This window comes from Pelodiscus sinensis, chromosome 2 (assembly GCF_049634645.1).
Source record: "Pelodiscus sinensis isolate JC-2024 chromosome 2, ASM4963464v1, whole genome shotgun sequence".
Taxonomy (NCBI): domain Eukaryota; kingdom Metazoa; phylum Chordata; order Testudines; family Trionychidae; genus Pelodiscus; species Pelodiscus sinensis.
The window spans coordinates 237,850,127-237,870,719 of record NC_134712.1 but is presented as its reverse complement, the minus strand read 5'-3'; the positions used below and the strand labels follow the sequence as shown (position 1 = coordinate 237,870,719).

General features: G+C 42.3%; 1 protein-coding gene and 1 long non-coding RNA gene across 11 annotated transcripts in view; one reads left to right on the top strand and one right to left on the bottom strand.

The window, feature by feature from the left end:
* Positions 1 to 664: 664 nt before the first annotated feature.
* On the bottom strand, positions 665 to 10,802 carry LOC112546590 (uncharacterized). Its single transcript, XR_003090326.2, has 3 exons — positions 10,756 to 10,802; positions 8,805 to 8,917; positions 665 to 7,662 (listed from the first exon to the last, which is right to left on the bottom strand). It is a non-coding gene; the product is annotated as an uncharacterized LOC112546590 (long non-coding RNA).
* The window catches only part of ZMYND11 (zinc finger MYND-type containing 11), a 181,051-nt gene continuing 170,004 nt past the window's right edge, over positions 9,547 to 20,593 (top strand). For 9 of the 10 annotated variants that reach the window (XM_075922727.1, XM_075922726.1, XM_075922724.1 and 6 more), the window contains exon 1: positions 9,547 to 9,759. The gene's annotated coding sequence lies outside the window, so the exon portion shown is untranslated. Of the gene's footprint in view, positions 9,760 to 10,155; positions 10,529 to 20,593 lie in introns of those variants that run through there. The other variant, XM_075922723.1, reaches the window with a different exon arrangement.

Here is a 20,593-nt window from a genome sequence, read left to right as displayed (position 1 = left end):
AAAACTGAAAGAGAAGCATATTGAGCCCTTGCCATCTGATTAGCACAGCCACAGTTTCAAGCTTCTCTGCGATTATCTACAGATCAAATCAAACACAAAACAAATAACTGGGGTCACGGGGGTGAAAGTAACTTCTATTTCTTACAGGTACTGTCCTATCACAACCTCCCACTGTGGGGTCACCAGAGAAATTAAGCTTAAGGTACAACTTCAGCTACATTATTTACATGCAGGAGTTGCATATCTTAAGATGACCTTCTGGTTTAGTATAGACCTGTCCTCAGGTGGCTGGCTATAGCACTCATAGGGTAAGTCTAAACTACATGGCTCCGTCGACAGAGCCATGTAGATTTGTTGTTTTGGCAAAGGCAAATGAAGCCGCGATTTAAATGATCACGGCTTCATTTAAATTTACATGGCTGCCGCGCTGAGCTGATCAGCTGTTTGTCCACTCAGCGCGCTAGTCTGGACGCTCCTCTGCCGACATCAAAGCCCTTTGTCAGCAGCCCCAGTAAACCTCATCCCATGAGGAATAACGGGGCTGCCGACAAAGGGCTTTGATGTTGGCAGGGGAGCGTCCAGACTAGCGCGCTGAGTGGACAAACAGCTGATCAGCTGTTTGTCGGCTCAGCGCGGCAGCCATGTAAATTTAAATGAAGCCGCGATCATTTAAATTGCCTTTGCCTATGGGTCTAATCTACATGCCTCTGACGACAGAGTCATGTAGTCTAGACACAGCCATACAGTATAAGTGGGAGTAATTTACATGCTGGAGGCTGTGTGAGAGCAGAGCAAGAGTAGTTGCTCTCACAGCAGGGCAATATGAAAGCCACCTGGGGTAGAAATTTGAGGGGGACACAGCTGTCCATCAGTCCAGAATGTATCTTGGTAATGTCACATACAACACTGCAGCTGACATGGAAAGGAAAACAGAACCATAATAGGGAAGGAGAAAGGGAAATGGGGGAATACACAGAATCTCTAACAGGAGGTAAATTGGGGGGAGTTGCACAGAGTCCTCAGAATAGAGGGGAATGGGAAGGTGGCACACAGGGAACTTGTGTGGAGATGTGGGAACGGAGAGATGAAAGGAGATGTCAGTGTGTGCAATACGTTCGGCCTATACAAGAGACTAAGGTCATGTCTATGTTACACATAAGATCGAAGCAGCCATAGTTGATCTTCTGGGATTTGAATTAGAGGGGCTAATGAGGACACACTAATTTGAACTGAGAGGGCACCCCCATCAATGCCAGTAGTCCTGCTTCTATGAGGAGTAAGGGAAATCAAAAGGAGAGTGTGCTCCCTTTGACTTCCCGCAGCATAGATGGAGCCAAAATTCGATACTTCAAGTTACACTACGCAATTCATGTAGCTGAAGTCGCATACCTTAATTTGAATTTATCTCCTAGTGTAGACCAAGTCTAAGTGAAGTACAGCCTAATGTTTAGTTATCATGAATTGGTGCCCTCTGAGGGATAGGACAATGAATGCTTAGACTGTTTTTCCCCCATAAGGAAGAAGAAACTCTGTGAACCTTCTGAGAATTGGGAAACAAGGTCAATTAATGTTCCTGTACATTCTGCTTCTTATAGCTGAGCTAGCAACTCCCTTAAATCATAAACTCACCAAACAATAATGGATTGGGGACCTGGATTCCAGTGTCCTAACATGAGAAATAGCACAAGAGTATCTGCTCTATATATTATAGTGCCACAAAAGCAGGGCTACATGTTATGGCTGAAGAAGCACTCTTGTAAGCCTCGATTTTTCAGGCATTTGTAACATCTCATGCTTGTTCTCAGCCCATAGGTAATTTTTAAAGAGAAGTTTGATAAGAATCAATTTAACAATTTTTGAATTATCCAAGAAAGAAAAAAAAATTGTGTCAATTTGAGGGACAGATTCTATTTTTATTTGCTGTTTTCACCAAACTGCCCCCCCTCCCAAGAAACTTAAGAGTATTGAGGACCTACATATGTAGCTATCTTTTGTTTTCAAATGATTTCGTTTTAGTTTGCAGGGTTTTTTTTTTTAGTTTTCAGATGTTGTTTAAAAAGTATACAGATATTTTCTATGCTCAGATAAGTCAAACATGGGTTGATAGTAAAACCTTATATTTACCAGGAGCTCAACATTTTTACAGTTTAGTGTAGAAATTACAGTTCTAAATATTGAAAATTATGCATGCAATGTCCATGATGTGTTTTCCTCTCCAATCTGATACGTGCTAAGTGCCAGATTGCCAACGTGTTAATTTAAATAGGGGAGGAGGATGTGTGTGTATCTGAACATGTAATCAGTGCTGTTGGATTATCACAGACTTAGGACAAATCTACACTTAAAATGCTGCAGTGGTGCAGCTGCACTGCTATAAAGCTTCAGGTGAAAATATTACTACAGCATGAGAGCTTCTCCCATTGGAGTAGTTAATCCACCTCCACGAGCAGCAATAGCTATGTCAACTTGGGATGTTAAATTTCAATTAATCAGCTAATCGAGTAGTCGATGGAATTTCCATCAACTACTCGATTAGTTGATATGAAGGGCGTAGGGTGCTCACTATTTCTGCTGAGCCTCTGTCTTTGAAATGTAGCAAGAGCTCTTTTCATTTCAAAGGAAGAGACAAAGTGGGGAACCCACCAGGGGAGGCAGAGGTGCAGTGGGGACCCAGAGTGAGTGGGGACTGCTTCAGTTCCCACTTGTGCCAGGTCCTGACTGGTACGCCTCTGCCTTCAAAAGCAGAGGCGCAGCTTCTGTAACTGGGCACGAGCTGGGACAACTGATTCCTGGCTTATGCCAGTCCTCTGCTGCACCTCTGCCCCCACATGAAGACAGTTCTGAGGGGAACCGGCTTTTAAACAGGCTCCTCCATGCACCTGCACCAGCTCCTGCTCACCCACCCCCACCTGCTGCCTCCATTAGAGGCAGCAAGAGGGGGGAAATCAACTAGTCCAGTAGTGACTCTACTACCCAATAAGCATATGCTTATCGGGTAGCTGACTACTTGACTAATCGCATACATCCCTAATGTAGACACTGGGAGTTAGGACTGTTTAAGTGTGTTCCTTGTGCCAGTGTATGTTTATAATGTAGATCTGGCCTCAGATACACTCACCTTCTTTTAAAAGAATTGATTACAGGCATTAATTGAGCCACAGACAAATCACTTGGGGACCACACAAATGAGAAGCAAAAAAACCTAACAAACCCTCCAAACCCCCGCCTCCAACCCTCACTGATGTGGCACCAATTGAGACACTTCACTCCTCTGGCGCTCCAGCCCCAATGAGAGAGGGGTAGGGAGGCCTGAGGTTCTGGGCTTCCCATAGGCCAGATTTACTCTTTGGCGCTTTCAGGGTTAATGGAGTTTGTGGGCCCCCCCAGGCTCTGGGACAAAAATGGGGGGTTCAATGTGTGGGACAGAGCTGCCAGAAAGAGGAATAGGGGTATAGGATCTGGACAGGAAGTTGGCAGGTCTGAATAGGAGGAAGTGTGTAGAAGCAGGGTGTCTGCCCAGGGCAGAGAGCGCAGGAGGAAGGGAAGGTGAAGGAGCAGGCTGGGGGTAAGGGGCTTGGCCAGGGTGGAGGGTGCAGGAACAAGGGAGGATGGAGTAGCAGCGAGGGTAGGGTATCTGGCCAGGGGGAGGATTCAGGAAAAAGGGAGGGTGCAAGAGCAGGGTGGAAGTAGGGTATCTGGCCGGGGGGAGGGTGCAGGAGCAGGTTGGAGGTGCAGGGCCGTGGTGAGGTGTGAGGGGGTTGGAGGTGTGGAGGTCTGGGCATGAGGGGATGTAGGGGGGGGGATATTTACTTGCCTTCACACTCTGTGCTGGTCCCAGGCACTGCCTCCTGCTGTTCCCATTGGCCAAATTCCATTGGAGTGCCAGAGCCAGCTTCCCACTGGAGGGGAGAGAAAGCCCTGACCCTCACTGCGGTCTTCACGCTACTGTTTCCGCAGCCAGGAGAGGGGGAGGAGAAGGACTTCTTCGCCATGAGCCAGATCGTGCAGCAAGACTTGGGGCTTTCTCTCTTCTCCCCCCCAGCAGGAAGCCAGTACTGGCACTCCAACTATGCAGGGAGGGAGGCAAGGCTGCAGCACCCTTGTGGGCTCCCCGCTGTGGAGGAAAGGAAGGGAGCTGAGCTCAAGCAGTGGACCACAAGGACGGCAGCCATGCAGCACCCTCATGCTGTCTAAGGGAATCATATGGGACAGTGCGTTTGCACCCTTTGCACATCCCCACCCCCGGCATATGATCCTGCCAGATCAAGTAAGCTTCTTAAAGTTAAATTAAGTACACGTGTGTGCACACTCTTCATGTGTGTGTATATATCCAAAGACAGAATTTAGCTTTAAAAACAGTTCTGCCTCTTAGGCCAGGCTTATACTTGAAAGATTTTCCTGGTATACCTAAACTGATATACTATAGCAGCAAAACACGCCATGTATAGAGCAGCTTATATAAACAAAGCTGCGCTTATATTTCAGTCCCTCACCCACATGCAAAATAACCTACTCTGGCAAAAGTGCAGTTTTGCCAATATAACTATGTCTAACTTAGGGGCTTTTGTTGGCACAGCTATATCAGTCACAAATCACACCTCACTTTCCTGACCAATATATGTTATGATGGCAAAAGTTTATAGTTTAGCCTTGGTCTTAACTATTTCTACCTTAAGTAGGTTTTATTTTCTGAAGGGAAATATTTTAGAGAGGGAAGAAAATTGTTTATGTTTTTTTTTACTGTTTAAATGTTGCTCTATTTTCTTTTCTTTTCATTTCCCTGAGCCAAGTAATAAACTCGCTCTTTTGAATATTTTCTTTTTCTATTAGAATGCAATCTCCTGATTACAGCTATTCAAATGCTTCTTGTGGGTAACTTGCGATTTCTTAAATGGAGTTACTTTAGTAGTAAAAGCTTGCTTTCTAGTTCAGAAAGGAATGTGTCTTTTTAGTTTTGCTTTTACAGAGACCTGTTAGACAAGGGAAAAGGAAACACCCTGAATTTTATGCTGACATGCCATGTAACTCTATGCCTATGACTCTCATCAGCCAATCACATTACTTTGGGGGAAGGGTTAGGATACTTTCCCAATTGAGCAACTGCCATAACAGTTGGCAATGCCTATGAAGGAACAAACTACCCAGCACTCATGAAAGGCGGGATTTTCTTTCCAATGTCTGCGTAACTAAGCCTTGACTGCTTCTAACCATAGGACTTTAAAAGTACTTATCTTAGTGCTGTTCCCTAATTGAAACCTTAGCTACCAAAAGGGAAACTTCAAATAGTTAGATGCAGAGATAAACGACTGTAGAGATGCCAAGCCTGTAACAAGCTAATGTGGCTTCAATCCTGCATCAGTCTTAAAAAGTCTTTTCAATCATATGTAAGGTAACTCCGATGAACTACTATGACTGAGGTTTTGTCTATATAGCACCATAAAAAATTAATCTGAATTAACCACAACTGTGAATCTGAAGCGGGTTAGTGAAACCATATTAAACCCCTGTGTATACACTGTTTTTCAAAACTATAGTGACCCCTGATTCCATGTGATTTAAGTCACTTGGGGAATGAATTCAACTAAACCAAATTAAGGCTACTTTAATTCTGAAGAATAGGATCACAATTTTTAACTTATCCACTTCAAATTCACACAGTGAGTTAATTTTGAATTAATTTTCCTGGATGTCCTTATGTAGAGAAGCCCTGAAGGACTTTTTGTCCACCAAGCCATGGCTTAAGGACTACATTATGCAAATGTTTACCTGCTTAAAGCTGGATCCTATTAGGTGCTGATATTCATACAAATTGAGGAAGATCAGCATTTTACAAGATTAGTCCCTAAGAAGTCCTATTTCTTTGGCGAAGGTCTACACCAGTGTTATTTACTTGAGTTAACGGATTTAGTCAGCAAATACTTACTCAGAGTAGGTCAGGGATGAGCAACCGAGGCATGAGTGGCCCTTCGTCTCAGTGAACCACAAGACTGTCGTAACCAAGACAGTCTCCAGAGATAGGATAGTTTTGCTAATTGTGATTGCATACCTGTAATTTGCATGGTGTGCAGACTGAAACTTAGCAGCGCTTTTATTGGTTGCAGAGGGAGTGCACGCCTTTCATAATCAATATTGTGTGCAATTAGCATGCACTTCCCTTTACATGCATGTCACATTAGTAATACTGATAGAAAAAAAGGTTCACGGAAACCAGCAGACTCTGGCAACCCTATGCATGAGAACAGTGAACAAAATGTCTCGTGGACCACACATGAAACCCTGATGGGCTGCAGGTTGCCTACCATTGGCGAAGGTCATCTGTTCCACCATGTATTTAGCTGTGATACTGAGTATATTTCCCTGATTTAAAGAAGAGCTCTGTGTAAATGTCTCTCTCACAAATGGAAGTTGGTCTAATAAAAATATTACCTCACCACCTTGTCTCTCTAATATCCTGGGACCAACACAGCTACAATAACATTGTATAGAAGTAGATAACATAGTTGTAGGAGCAATGTGAATACTCCCTGAGCATTTTGAGAATACAAGTGTTTGTCCTTTATCTTAAGACCCAAAATTTGTATCTCAGAACAAACATTGAGTGTACCAGATTAGCCATTACAAATACGTTAACTACCACAAACAATTAGGCAATCAATAACTTCAAATAAAAACTTCTAATATAGACAAATGAGGAAGCCCTAATCCTGCACATGTGTAAGCATTTGCAAGACTGAAGCCCAGCAATTTATGTAGTAACAATTACCATAGTTTCTGAGAGCTAGGGTTGAACACAATTGCAGTTTTGCCCTAAGCCAATATGAATCTGTGCAAAAATAAGATGTACTCAAGGGAGTAAGGAGTAGTTAGATCATGATGTAAATCCTTTTTCCTCTTACTATTTATAGCATAGTTAAAAATTATATGTCAGAAAGTAGCTGTCATTCTGGAGTTAGGGGCCCAGTCTTCTTCTGAGAGACCCCTTGAGGGGAAATGAGGCAGCTTGGGTACACCTGTAAGTAGTTAATTCACTCAGTAACTAAGAGGCAGTTAATTAGACAGGGAAGCACTGAGGCATGATGAAAGGCTAAGGGCCTCAATCAAAGGGAAAACAGCTGAAGAAAAAAGGGAAGCCCAGCCCTCAGTGAGGTGAAGGGATTGTAAAATGAAGATTCTTCCAACAGGCTGGGGAAGAAGCTGCCAGAAAAACCAAATGCTCCAAAAAGGACAAATTAGGGCAAGAGGCACGAAAAGCTTGCAAAGGAGGAGAGGCAGTTCATGGAGCAGCAAATAATTGAGAAAGATGGAGGCTGGCTGCTTCAAATATGTTTCCTGAGTTGAAAACCACAGGAGGCAGTGGGCCTGGGTTCTCTATGTGCCAACTCTGTGGGTGCTTTGGACAGTGCATGACTCTAGTGGTGGGGAAGCTGGATGGGGTGTCAGAAACTCCCTAAAAGTGGGGTGGGGTCACTGGTGCTCAGACTGCAGTCCTAACCCATTCTCAGCCACATGACCCTGTCCCTCCTCTGCCACTTCTTCTTGAGGCCCTGCCTGTGATTCACTTGGAGGTCTCTCTTCCATTCTGCTGCTTCCTCAAAGGCCCTGTGCCCACTCCAGCTCTTCTTCCAAGGTCCCTGCCCCCAAGACTTCCCTCAGTCTCTTTGCCTGGTAAGATACCAATGATAGACACATATTTAGTAACCAGAATATGAAAGACATGAATAAATATGCTGAAAATATCATCTTCCCAAACACACACCCCTCTTCAAAAGCACCATCTGGCAAAAGCAAGTCAGCACCTATGCTGGCTTTCCCAATTTGCTCTAGCCAAGGGCTCTGAAGAAAGCTAAACCCAGGAGCTTTAGCCCCATTAGAGTTATGGGGCTTCTGATCAATAGTCCCTGTAAGCTGTGCACTCATGCGGCCACTCAGGAAAAATCTGAATGCCTCCCAGCTGATTGTCAGAGATTCCATAGATAGCTTTTGTGTTTCTGTTGGTGGTGCATATTCACACATGCCTCGCTGCACATACGAATGTATTCAGCACATGCATGGAAAATATCCACACATGGGATAGAAAAAATTGGCAGGAACAGTGCTTCTGAATCTCCATTATCTTGAAGGGAATAGATACTACTGGAACCTAGCTAGAAGGCTGGTCATAACAAGGACTTGATAACAACAGACTTGAATATGGTGCCATTGGGGGGATGGGAGTCAGGTAGTATTGTTCCCCATCCTGCTGGCAGGGGCGCTAACCGCTAACGGCCCCATATTACAGTGTCTAATTCTCTAATTACCTTTAAAAATTTTAGCTATAGAACAAAAATTATACTCAATCAATATAAGGTTGCAACTATTTTGCAACCTATTAACAGGAAAGCTCCAATGATCTAAGTTTATCAAAACCCTGACTTTAAAATAAAACCCATATTTTCACGGTAATATGCAACCATACAATGCACTGCTGATAACGAAAAGTTGTCTATCAATCAAATCCATCAAGTAAACTTCAAGTAGATTATCTACTTACATATTTCTATTTGTATCATTTATTTCAGAGATTCTAAAATATTTTCTCACTGCTTAAAAAATAGCAGAACCAAAGCTGCTTAACTCGTGCTCAACAAATTTTTAAAAAAGGGTTTTAAAGCCCTGATTCAGCAAAGACGTATGCAAGTTCTTAACTTTAAACATGATCAGTAGTCCCCATTGACTTGAACACAGTTGCATGATTTAGACAGTTCACAGCACATACAATTAAGTGCGTGTAAGTCTTTATATTAGGCATTAAGAATGTGATTTACTTTACTCAGTCCTCTGTTATCTTAATGGAAGTAATCACGTGTCAAATTATTCACAAGAATAATGTTTGCAGGATTGAGCTTGATAGTATGTTGTGACAAAATATGATGTTGCCCTGAAAAAAAGAAAAAAGAAAAAAAAAAAAAAAAAAGCTGGTCAAGCCTGTAATTACAAGGCTTTCTTCTCTCATGTAATTTCTAATGACCATCAAAATTCAAATTCATTTGCATACACTAGCATTACATATTCCTTTAATATTGACACACCATATAAGTTGCATATTATATCTAAACATACCACAAAATATTTCTAAATATTATAAATTACACACAAAATGCACACATCAACAGTATTCATTTTGTGAAAGGCCAGTTTCTGTAATCACCATAGTTAGACGTATGAAGCCAATTTTTCAAGAGTAGCCATGGGTTTTTCATTCTTTAGTTTTTGGGTGTCCCAGTTCAGTGATCCCTTCTGAAAAATTTGTCCAGAATTTCTACAGATTGTATTTTCATAGCATGCACCCTATCTTACCTTGGTTAATGTATATTCCCTCTAAATGCCAATAAACTCACTGCAGGGTCATGGCTTAATATTATGATCTAAAAACTAATATATAATCCATCAACAGTTAAGAATGCGATTTCAATGTATTAAAATAAAATAAAATGAAAGCAGAAAGAAACAAACAGCAACTCCAGCAAACACCACTAGAGTTCTCCTTCTCCCAAATATCCCTAGTACAATCCTAAACCCTGTTTACCCCAGAAACCTTAACTGTGGACAGACAGAAGAGGAGAGGGAGAGAATATTCAGACACAATAAAACTCCGAGGGGGAAAAATATGTGGAAGGAGGCGGCAGCAGCGGCCTGGGGAAGCGATTGAAAAGTTTCCCCTGGCTTAACTTCTCCCTCCCCTCCCCCTTCCAGCAGCAGGAGCAGCAGCAACAGCACAAGGTGAGAGAGACTTTGGAGTCTGGGGAGGAGGGGTGCGTGTGTGAGGGGGGCTTGAATTTACAGCCCTGTGGATGTTTCTGTCTCTCTCCCCCTGGCTTTGGGGTGAAGAGACAGCGTGTCTCGTGCTGGGTGGAATTTTTTTAATATGATGGAGGATTATAAACATGGCGCCTTAAAAAAAACCCTACAAAAATCTGTACACAGTGATCCAAGGAGATAGGGGCAGGGGAAGGGCTGGTCGGGAGGGGAGCGGGTTCCTGGGGGGGGCTGCCACTAGAATAATAAAATGTGGGGAGCTGGGGGGGATTTTGTTTGCTGTTGCGGGGGGGGGGGTAATTTCCTAGCCAGGGTGGAAATGGAGCAGGGAAACTGGGCGCGGGGGAATATTAATAATTATCAATCCTCGTTGACAAAGCTCCCTCCCCCCGCAGCCATGGGCTTTAGCTGCAAAGGGCTGGGATTGCGCCTCCCCCGCGCACGCCAAAGTTACAATAAATAACCTAGGGGCTGGGGGGAGGCGGGAGAAAGCCCCTCCTGAATCTTCCAGCGCGGCCTGCGGGGAGCGGGGCAGCCGGGGCCTCGAGTGAGAGGAGCGGCCGAGCGGGATGTGGCGCAGACGGGCCACAGCCCTCCCCCCACCCCGCACGCCAGGCGCCTGGCTTGCCCCGGCCCCGCCTGTGGCTGTCGCTGGGCTGAGCCTGCTTAGGGACGGGGCTGGGCCGGATAATGGCAGCTGCTCTGCAAGGCTGTCTCTGAAGCAGCGACACGGGTAGGGGGATTAGCCCCGGGGGCGGCACTGGGAGGGGGTGAGGGCTGTACCCTCGGCTCCCCTCTTAGGGCAGACGCGGGGGAAGGGCAATATCCCTGCTTGGCCTCGGTGGGGCAGACGCTGGGGGGGCATTGCTCCTGTTTGCCCCTGATAGGGCAGAAGCAAGGGGGAAGGCAGTACCTCTGTGGTGCCCCCCAAAGGCACACCTGGGGGGAGACAATACCTACTGGGGGCCCTCCCCTGCTGGGTCCGATCCTGGAGCAGCGGCCATACCCTCACCTCTCCAGGACCCCATGTCAGGCAGACACTGCTGGGGAGGGGTGATACTCTAGCTCCCCCTGTAGGGCAGACATGAGCAGGGAAGTTGCATCTAACACCCTCAAACTCTTTTCTAAGGGGAGAAATGAGGTTTAGGTCCCCAGTCTCCCTGGGGGTACGTCTAGACTACCGCGTTTTGTCGACAGAAGTTTTGTCGACAGATACTGTCGACAAAACTTCTGTCGACAAAGAGCGTCCAGACACACTGAGTTCTGTCGACAAAGCAAGCTGCTTTGTCGACAGAACTCCGTAGTCTGGACGCAGTGTTACAGGCAATAACACCTTCTGTCGACAGAGTTCTGTCGACAGAAGGTGTTATGCCTCGTAAAATGAGGTATACCAGCGTCGACAAAACTGCTGAGTTCTGTCGACGTTATGTCGACAGAACTCAGCGTAAGTGTAGACACTGGTATAGTTTTATCGACAAAAGTCCACTTTTGTCGACAAAACTAGGTAGTCTAGACACACCCTAAGAGGAGATGGGCACCCTGCTCCTAAAGCCCCTTACAGGTGAGATGCTCATTAGGCCCAGGCAGCCATCACTCTGCTTCCTCAAATCCTCTGCGCTTTCCTTCCTCACCTGCTGGATGGTCCCTTCTAGCTCTTGTGGGATTGGCTCTGGTTTCCCATTGTGTCTTTGTGAATGGAGAAGCTGAAGTTTCATTTACAAATGATCTTCAGCCTCCCACTGCATTGACATAAGTGGTGTGTTGTTCCTTTTCTCCTGTCTCAAAGATTTGCCTGAGGACTATAGGTTTCCTTCCCTTATTTATTTCAACAGAAGAGGTGAAAGTGTGAAAGGAGAAGCAAATATTGAAAGTACTGAAAGCAGAAATATAGTGGGTTTTTTCATTACATTTTCTTGGCTCTCTTTTAGAGACAAGTCAGTATGTTCAATGTGACATTAGGGACTTGTCATCTGAAGAAGTGGGTTGTGCCCACAAAAGCTCATGATACCATCTACATGTTTTGTTAGTCTTTAAGGTGCAGTAGTAGACTACTTGTTGCCTTTTTAAAGTTTTTCTAGTTACAGACTAACTTGGCTACCCCTCTGAAGCTTTTGGGAAAACTTTGTGTGATGTTTCTGAGCTCACAGTTTTTGTCCCTGAAAATCATTCTGGATCTGCCATTAAGTGTATTTGGCCTTGTTCAAATGCAAAGTTGTCAACAGCATTTAAAAGACTCTAGTACAGTGTTTCTTAAACTTTTTAAGACCAAGGAACACCAAACAATTTTTTTTATGAGGAACACCCAAGAATTTTTTGTTGAGGAAAAAGAAAGGTCGGGGGAGGGGGAGGTAAGAAGGTAGGGGGGAAAGTTATTGAGGGGGAAAAAGGGTCAGGGGAAAGTTATGGAGGGAAAAAAAAAGTTGCCTGCCCCTTTAACGGCTGCCATTTTGTAATTCTGTTCTCCAGCACACCTCCAACTGCCTCATTCATTGGAACACAGTTTAAGAAATACTGCACTAGTGGAAAAGAACTAGACTTGAGAAACCTAGAAACATAGTTGAAAAATCAAATACTGAATACAGTGCTAGGTGTTGTATAATTCAGTGATGGTATGACTGACATTTTAACATCTCAGAATAGTATTTTCCTCTCACACTGTACTGATTGCATTACTTGTGGAGTGGACAAGAGGAAGGTAGAAAATTTCTCCCACCTTTTTGAGGCCTGTTTTTATTGAACTTTATGGTATTCTTTGTAATTAATTCCTTGAGGGGAATCCTTTACACAACTAGGTTGGGGAGCAGAAAAAGCAATTTGTGGTTCAAGTTGCAATCTCTTGAGTTTTAGTGTGTCCCTTATCATACAGCCCAAAGGACCAGGTCTCTCTCGTCACACATTTTAAAAACAGTTTTGCTACCAGATATTCTGAGCATATTACAGAAACTGTTAGGGAAGTAAAGCATTTCTGACTGCTATTTTGTATAAGAACTGAAAGTATACTCAGATACTGCATTGATTCATATTTAGTACCATCTTTTCTATAGCTAGACAAATTCTTGCTGTTTTGACTGGATTTTTGACGGAGGTCCGAATAACTCACAGGTTTGTTAATATAATGAAAACTTTTTTTTTTTTTTTGGTCCCAAATTCTAATTTATGTTCAGAGTGACTAAAAGTGTTTGTTATCTGATGGTTTCTTCATTGATTATTCATTCTTTATTGATTCAGTGGTATTTATTGGTGGTCAATCTGTGGACAAAATTCAACTGTCAAACATATGTACATCACAGGATATAAAATGTAATTAAATTAATTTAATTGATTTTAAGGAAGGTGTAACTATTGACACTAGCAGTGAATTTTTTCCATGAAATTTCAGAGTTGTCAGAAAGTATTCCACAAATGTGTATTTAGTTTTTAGGGAAATTCCTAAACCAATCTAGGTAGATGATTGTTCTTCAGCAAGGACTGTGTCTATGTTCAGGTATATTTGGTCTAATTCCTTTCCCTCCATGTGTTTAGTAAATGAATAGTAGTCTATGTAGAGTTTCCACCAGTAATTTCTCCTGATTGTAATTTTTTTCTTCTGATACGTGATGTGAGATTTCTTTTAGTCATTCTTGCAATGCAAGTTTAGGAGCTTTCCAGTGCTAGTTAACATTCTTTTATTAGTTAACAGCTTTATTCCACAAGCTAACATAGTAAAAATTATGGTTTCTGTGTCACCTTTTGCCTGGATTCCTCTGCTGTAGTAAGCCAAGAGTGCAATCTAAAGTTATTTCTTTTACAAGCATTTCAAAGAGGTGAATTTTTGAAGAGTCCCAGGAAGTAGTCAGAATTGGTAACTATGATACTTGGAACACGGTACCCTGGCACTTTGGCAACATTTTTTATGTTGCCCATACATCTTACATTTGTGAGGGTTGCTTGTGCTAACGACTGTGAACAAAGATGGTAACAGCAAGATTGTCAAGTTCTGGATGACTTTTGTTAATTTGGATCTACACTTAACTCCCAAGTGAGTTACTTATTGTTCTATAGTCGGATCTGTCAATTTGGAATATATGGTCTGCAAAGTTTACAAGACAGGAGTCATGACTCTGTGAAGCAAAGTGCCATTTTGGAGGGAAAATTCTAGTGAGATAAATCTTAGGGAGGTAAGTTTTTCTGCAAGAAGCTTGTAATCCAGTGAAATATATTTTAAAAAGATTAAATCTATTTTTAAAAAGCTGGTGAAAATGCACTTTTGCAGTCTATATTGGTTTGAAAATAAAAGTGCAAAATTTATTTTAAATCCCATTTAAATTGTTTTAAATGTTACAAATTTAAAGGTTCAGCCCAGGAAATACTTAGTACTAATACAGTATATGTAACTGGGAGTAGTATGATGTCAATGGGCTTTCTCACAGTAAATAATAAGCAATATGATCCCTACGCTGCATAGGTGGACCTTAAAGCTACAAAGAGTTATATAGATTTCAGGGGTCTGTTAAGTGTATCTCATGACACAATCTGGGGTTATGCAGGGTAATGTTTGTGAGACTGGGCTTTAAACTAGGTATAAATCTTTTATTGGAAGCAGCATATTTCATTGATTTCAGTATGACCAAGACTGAATCCCTATATATATATATATATATAAATAAATAAAATGTGTGGCTATTGCTTTGAATGTTGTTTTAAACCAGAGAGAGTTTTTCATACAGAGCTATGAATGTATGGGACACATTATTTTTAATATGAAGCCAAACAAACACTTCACTATATTACAGATTCTTAACATTGTTGTAGTTTCCAAAGAAGTGAGCAAACTCATGGTGGTTTAATCAAGATGTTTCAATTGATATAGAAAATTATACTAACAAATGTAGTTACTTTCGTTTTGTGTATCATTGCAAGATGAGGATACCCCCTTTCCCGTAATTAGTAAATACTTTCCTTAAATTGCAGACAGTAAGTGTTTAAACTAATTTTTAAAAATAAAGTTGTGTGATGCTGAAACTTAATTCTGTTTTAGTGATGTTTGATTTTTGTTTTTCCCCTTTAAGAGCAGCATTCTTTAGGCTGCCCACAAGAAACACAACAGGAATAGTGGAGAGATGCTCTAACACACCCATGAGCTCAAATCAAAGCTAGTAGACCTAATTTTATGCCTAGCAGCCTCAGTAACCTGCTTTTATAATCCAGTCCTGCAGTTATTTCATCTAGGTAAATCCCAGTGAAGTTGCTAAGAGTTGTATACAGAATGATTGAAAGATCTAGCAAAGGAGAAAGTTGATTACTTTTTCCAGTTTCTCCTTCCTTTACCATTTTTCAGAATTTCAGTTCTTGTATCTTTTTTTAAAAGTGTAGATGCCTATAGTTTCATCTACAGTAGTCCAGTGGAATTTTAGAAGAAACTAACACTCTTGAATACAATTGCAGGAGAATAATACAGATTGTTCCAAAAAAAAAAAAAAAAAAAAAAAGGAAATTACTTCATTCAAGCAACAGAATATCTTTAAATTTTTATTTTGAATATACTCTGAATTTGTTGCACAGAACTAGATGAATAATTTTAAAAGGCTTTCTGGATGCACAAAGTTAGGTACAGGTAGGTGTAATGACTGCTTTTCAATCATTAGTAATGTGATAAAAAATCTTACAATTTTGGTATAAGATATATAAAAATCTAAAGTGGCAAAATCTGTTTCATTGGCGTTTAGGCAAAAGTCAGGTATAGCAAAAAAATAATATCATAAATATCTATAGGGAAACTTATTAAGAGGCAGAGAATTGGGATCAGTCTTAGGGTTCTTTTCCCCTTTTGTGTGATACTGGCAACTTGAAATCTAGTCAGTTACCCCTCCCGCCAGAAAGTATTTTTAGATATATCTTCCTCTTAGCCCACCTGCTAGTTTTATGTAGCATTTTTCTATTTTATTTTTTTCTCTTCCTTGTGTGTGTAAGATTTACACAAACAAGGACTCATGATTTTTTTTACCTTAATATTAGCCAACTTACCATACTACACTTTAGTTATAAGTTTTGGAGTCTGCTGGTAAATGTAGCAAAAGTGGCATGTTGACAACTAGATTTTGTACTTTAGACTCCTGGACTTAGTGTGACACCATTATCTGTTGTTGGTGGGGTTTTTTTTTAAGATAGATTGCTGGGAGCAGGGTGGAACAATTAAGGGGAGGCTGTACTTAGTTCATAAATCTTAGCAAAATAACTTTTATATTCCAGCAGTGCGTTTTGCTGGATCCTACTGGTGGAACAGCAATAAAGTGAAACAATGGACTTGAGTAACTGACTAAAAAAATTAAAAGTAACTAGAAATAATATAACAATACTAATATGAAGCCAAAGAAATACTTCACTGTATTACAGATTCTACAGAGAAATAAATCAAAAGAAAAAGATGAAAAATGTAGCCATAAATCAGTTTTGAAGAATCTAGATGTAGGAAGAAGACAGTTTTATTATTGCTTTGCAAGTTGTCTAAGCCTTCTCATTTTCTGTGAAGAATCCTTGGCAACGTCTACATTGGCATGATTTTGCACAAGAAATTCATGTTGCCTGTCTACACTGGCCTCTTGTGCAAGAACACTTGTGCAAGAGGGCTTATTCCTGAGCGGGAACGTCATAGTTCTTGCGCAAGAAGCACTGATTTCTTACATTAGAACATCAAATTTTTGCGCAAAAGCAGTCACTTTTGTGCAAAATCTTGCCAATGTAGACACTGCCCTCATGTTTACTTTGTAGCAGAATGATTATTTTGGACACTTTTAAACATACAGGTTGTTATATTGTAGTCACCTGTTTGGGTTGTGCCCATGAAAGCTCATGATATCAGCCACGTTTTGTTAATCTCTAAGGTGCTGCGAGACTATTTGTTGTTTTTTAAGTTTTTCCAGTTACAGACTAACTCGGCTACCTTTCTGAAGCTTACCTGTTTACTGTTATGGAAGATGTGTAGCTAGAAACTCAAGAAGTAACCAAGTCTACAGAGAAACTTAAGTTGAATTTTGTTATCTTATTGGTCCTTTCTTTGTTCATAAAGGAAAACCACAGGAAGAGGGTGAGTTTAATCCCACATTTTAGGGAAAAGCAGATGGTCACACGTATTAATACAGCAGAATAATTTAACTCTGAATGGTTAGTTTTCAAGATCTGCTAAGTTCTACTCTCTTACGTGATATTTGAGATAACTGTAATTCTCCTTTGATTTGGGATCAGTCATGCGGGGGTGGGAGAAGGGAAATGTTCATTTCCAATAGTAGTTCAGCACCTTCGATAATTGAGCCCTCTTACTCTTTTTTTCCCTGTGGATGGTGAGTGAAATTCTGGCCATCAGAGGTCAAAGGGAGATTTGCCACTGTTGGGCCAGTATTTAATCTAATGCATTCTTTTTTAATTGCCTTTTCAGTAATTAATGCAAAAGATTCATGTCCCAGTTAGGGATGTTAAATATCAGTTAACTGAATAGTCGAGTAACCTCATGAAATCTTATCAGTTAGTCGACTATTCTATAGTTCCCGGGGTGGAGCCGGCAGCTACTGTATCAGAAGCAGCAGCGTGGGGTGCCAGGTGAGAGCTGGTCCACAGCAGTGCGGGGTGTAGCAGCCCCTGTCTGGAGCGGGTGGGGAGGGGGTCTGAACTCCCGCACCGAGCTTGAGCCGAGACTGAGCTGGACTGCCTGCCTGGCAGGCTCCTAATACACTTTAAATGCAGAGCTGAAGTGGGGGTAGGTCCCAGACCTGGCATGAGCCAGGCTGCTGGCCAGACTGCTAAAAAATGTAATGGCAAGGGAGGAGGGGAGGAAAATGCATATAGTCTATAGCATTAACCTATAAAATTTTGCTTAAGGGTTAATCGACTACACTATTACATCCATAATCCCAATAAATCACACAGAGTTTGCATTCACAACAAAAGAGGACATATTCACAACCAAAGGAACTGTGCACCATAAAATAAAATCATAGGGCCCTGTATTATAATAATAATTTTCATATCTGAAAAAAACTAATATAGGGCACGAGTAATTATAGAGCCCCTGATGCTTCACAGACCTAGGCATGTAATCAGTGTACCTAGGCACATTTATAAATGTATAAATGTTTGCAGGATTGGGGTCATACTCGTTAATTAAAAAACCCTGTATTTTTATAGCTAAAGTAATATTTTGTTATCTTCATCTTCAGCCACTTTCCAATAAAATATAGATATTTCTCCAGTTTCCTGGAAGTCTACCTTTAATTGTGCAGATTTTTGCCATGATCCTGAAAAGACTTAAGAACGTGCTTAGCTTGTTAGAGTCTCATTGAACTCAAGGCCACTTCCAGCTGCAGAAGACACAGACACTGAGATCAGCTCTGGGAAGATTCAGCTCAAGGTGACTACTTACATGATTAAAGTGCGTCATTTCATAAGTACAAGGGAAGGAGGTTGGAAGTTCTGAGGGGGCTCACTGGGGCATCCTGTGGTGGCACTTAGGCAGCGGTGGCTGCCTGGGGCCGTGATGCAGCTGTAGCATCGGCTACCTGGGGCATCCACACAGACAGGCAGCACAGCCTGCCCAGACTTCCCAACATTCAACACTGGGACTGAGGGTGGCGGGGGGGGCTGTAGATTTCATTCTCCTTGTCGCGGGCTGTGGATTGGGCTCCCCCTGTGGGGCATGTGGGTCAGCAGAGGGAAGGCAACTATGACCAGCACTGAAACCTTACCTGTGGATGGCAACATTCAGAGCCCCTCCCTCAGCGGCCAATTTGTTACAGGTGGGGCTCATCCCCCAAATGGTCATTCTCTGGTATAACTGTGGCTGCCAGTGGACCCCATTCTTATTATTCTATGAGACTCAATCACATTCCAGATAGGGATGTCAAAGAGAAGCTGGATAATTTCATGGAGGTTAGGTCCATAAAAGGCTATTAGCTAGGGGATAGAAATGGTGTCCCTGGCCTCTGTTTGTCAGAGGCTGGAGAATGATGGCAGGAGACAAATCGCTTGATCATTGTCTTCGGTCCACCCTCTCTGGGGCACCTGGTGCTGGTCACTGTTGGCAAACAGGCTACTGGGCTAGATGGACCTTTGGTCTGACTCAGTATGGCCATTCTTATGTTTAGTTGACTACACAATTACTGATAAGACCAGGCTTATTGGTTAATTCTGTTGACTACATGAATTCCTCCCCGCCTCCGGAGACTATTGAATAGTTGTGTAACCACTTAGTCACGTAACTGCATGAAATCTATTCAGTTACACGCTATCTAACATCCCTAATTTTAGGCACATCATGTTTTCCTTGTACAACTAAACCCTAACCTTGCTTTAAGATAGGCTAAGAGGAAGCTGAATCAAATTTTGTGGTCCTAACTCTTACCATTTAGGAAGAGCTTTTCAACAAACAGACTCATGTTAAGGATGTTAAGTAATGGTTAATTGACTAGTCGAGTAGGCGATGGGTCCCTGCTGGGGATCTTGTATATTTCAAGGGAGGAATGCGGAACTCTGCTGCAGCCCAGGGCCAGCAGGAAGTCCTGCTGACTCGTGGCTGCACACGGCATGCCAGCTTTGAAATGCACAAGAGTCCCCAGCTGATCCCAGCTGACTGCGGGTTTCATAGGGCATTTCCCCAGAACCCGGAGTCAGCTGGGGACTCCCCAGCTGATCCCTGTTCCGCAGACATGCCATACTGGAGCCTGAGATCAGCTGGTCCCCAGCTGATCCTGAGCTCTATGCGTGGCAGCGCCGCATAGCTGATCCCAGGCTCAGCTGTGCGGCACTGCCACTTTGAAGTACCCCTTCTTTGCCCCCCTTTGCTGCCTCTATCTGGGGGAGCGGGGGTCGACTAATCCTTAACATCCCTAACTCACGTATGTATGGACTCATAGACAGACACACAAACTCTCTAAATACATAGTAGAAGCATCTTACAGCTCAAACAGCATGTCACACCACAAGAAACCTGTAGTTCTGATTTATTGTAACATATGCTGGGACTAAATTACTGTTAAAAATATTTAGCATTAATTAAATAATTTAATATTTCTTTTTTATAATCTATCGATATACAATTTCAGATCACAGAAGGAAATTTCTAGATAGTCTTGTTTTTAACAATCCTTTTTGGTAGAAAAATGGAAATCATAGTACTTTCTTGGAATTAGATAAATTCTTTATACACACTTTCAGCCTAAAGTGTTCCTTAACTATAGGGAAGATTCTGAAAGCCTTACACATTTTGAATAGTGACTTACTGTACGAGCAGTAGTGTTGACTTCACAGTCTCTGGTTTATTGATGTGCCTTTTATTATACTGGATGTCCGTATTGATATATCAAAGATTATTACCTTTTAAAGCTGTGATGGAGTGGGACCCCTGGAATGCCAGCTGAGTTGCTGAGATACCAATGAGTCAACCCACTCTGTCAACCTGGCCTCCCTTTAACTCTGTCCTATTGAGCCAGGCCCCCAACGCCTCCTCCAGGATAGGGAGGTAGGTGACTAGTTGACTAACTGATAAGTAGGAGCTTATCGGTTAGCACTGTTGACTAGTTGCATTCCCTTCCCTCCTCCCCCCAGCTTTCCAATATTAAGGGACTAGACAGCAAGCAGACTGCAGAGACCAGCGGGAGCAGGGACTGAGCCAGTGTCTTTGCTCGCTGGCTTCCCTGTCCCTTACAATGCAGAGCGGCAGTGGGGGAAGTTATGCTGGGACCTGGAACAAGCTAGATTGAGCACTGGAACTGCCTACCCTTATCAACTAATTGAGTAGACCATAAAAAAATCTATCCACTACTTCATTAGG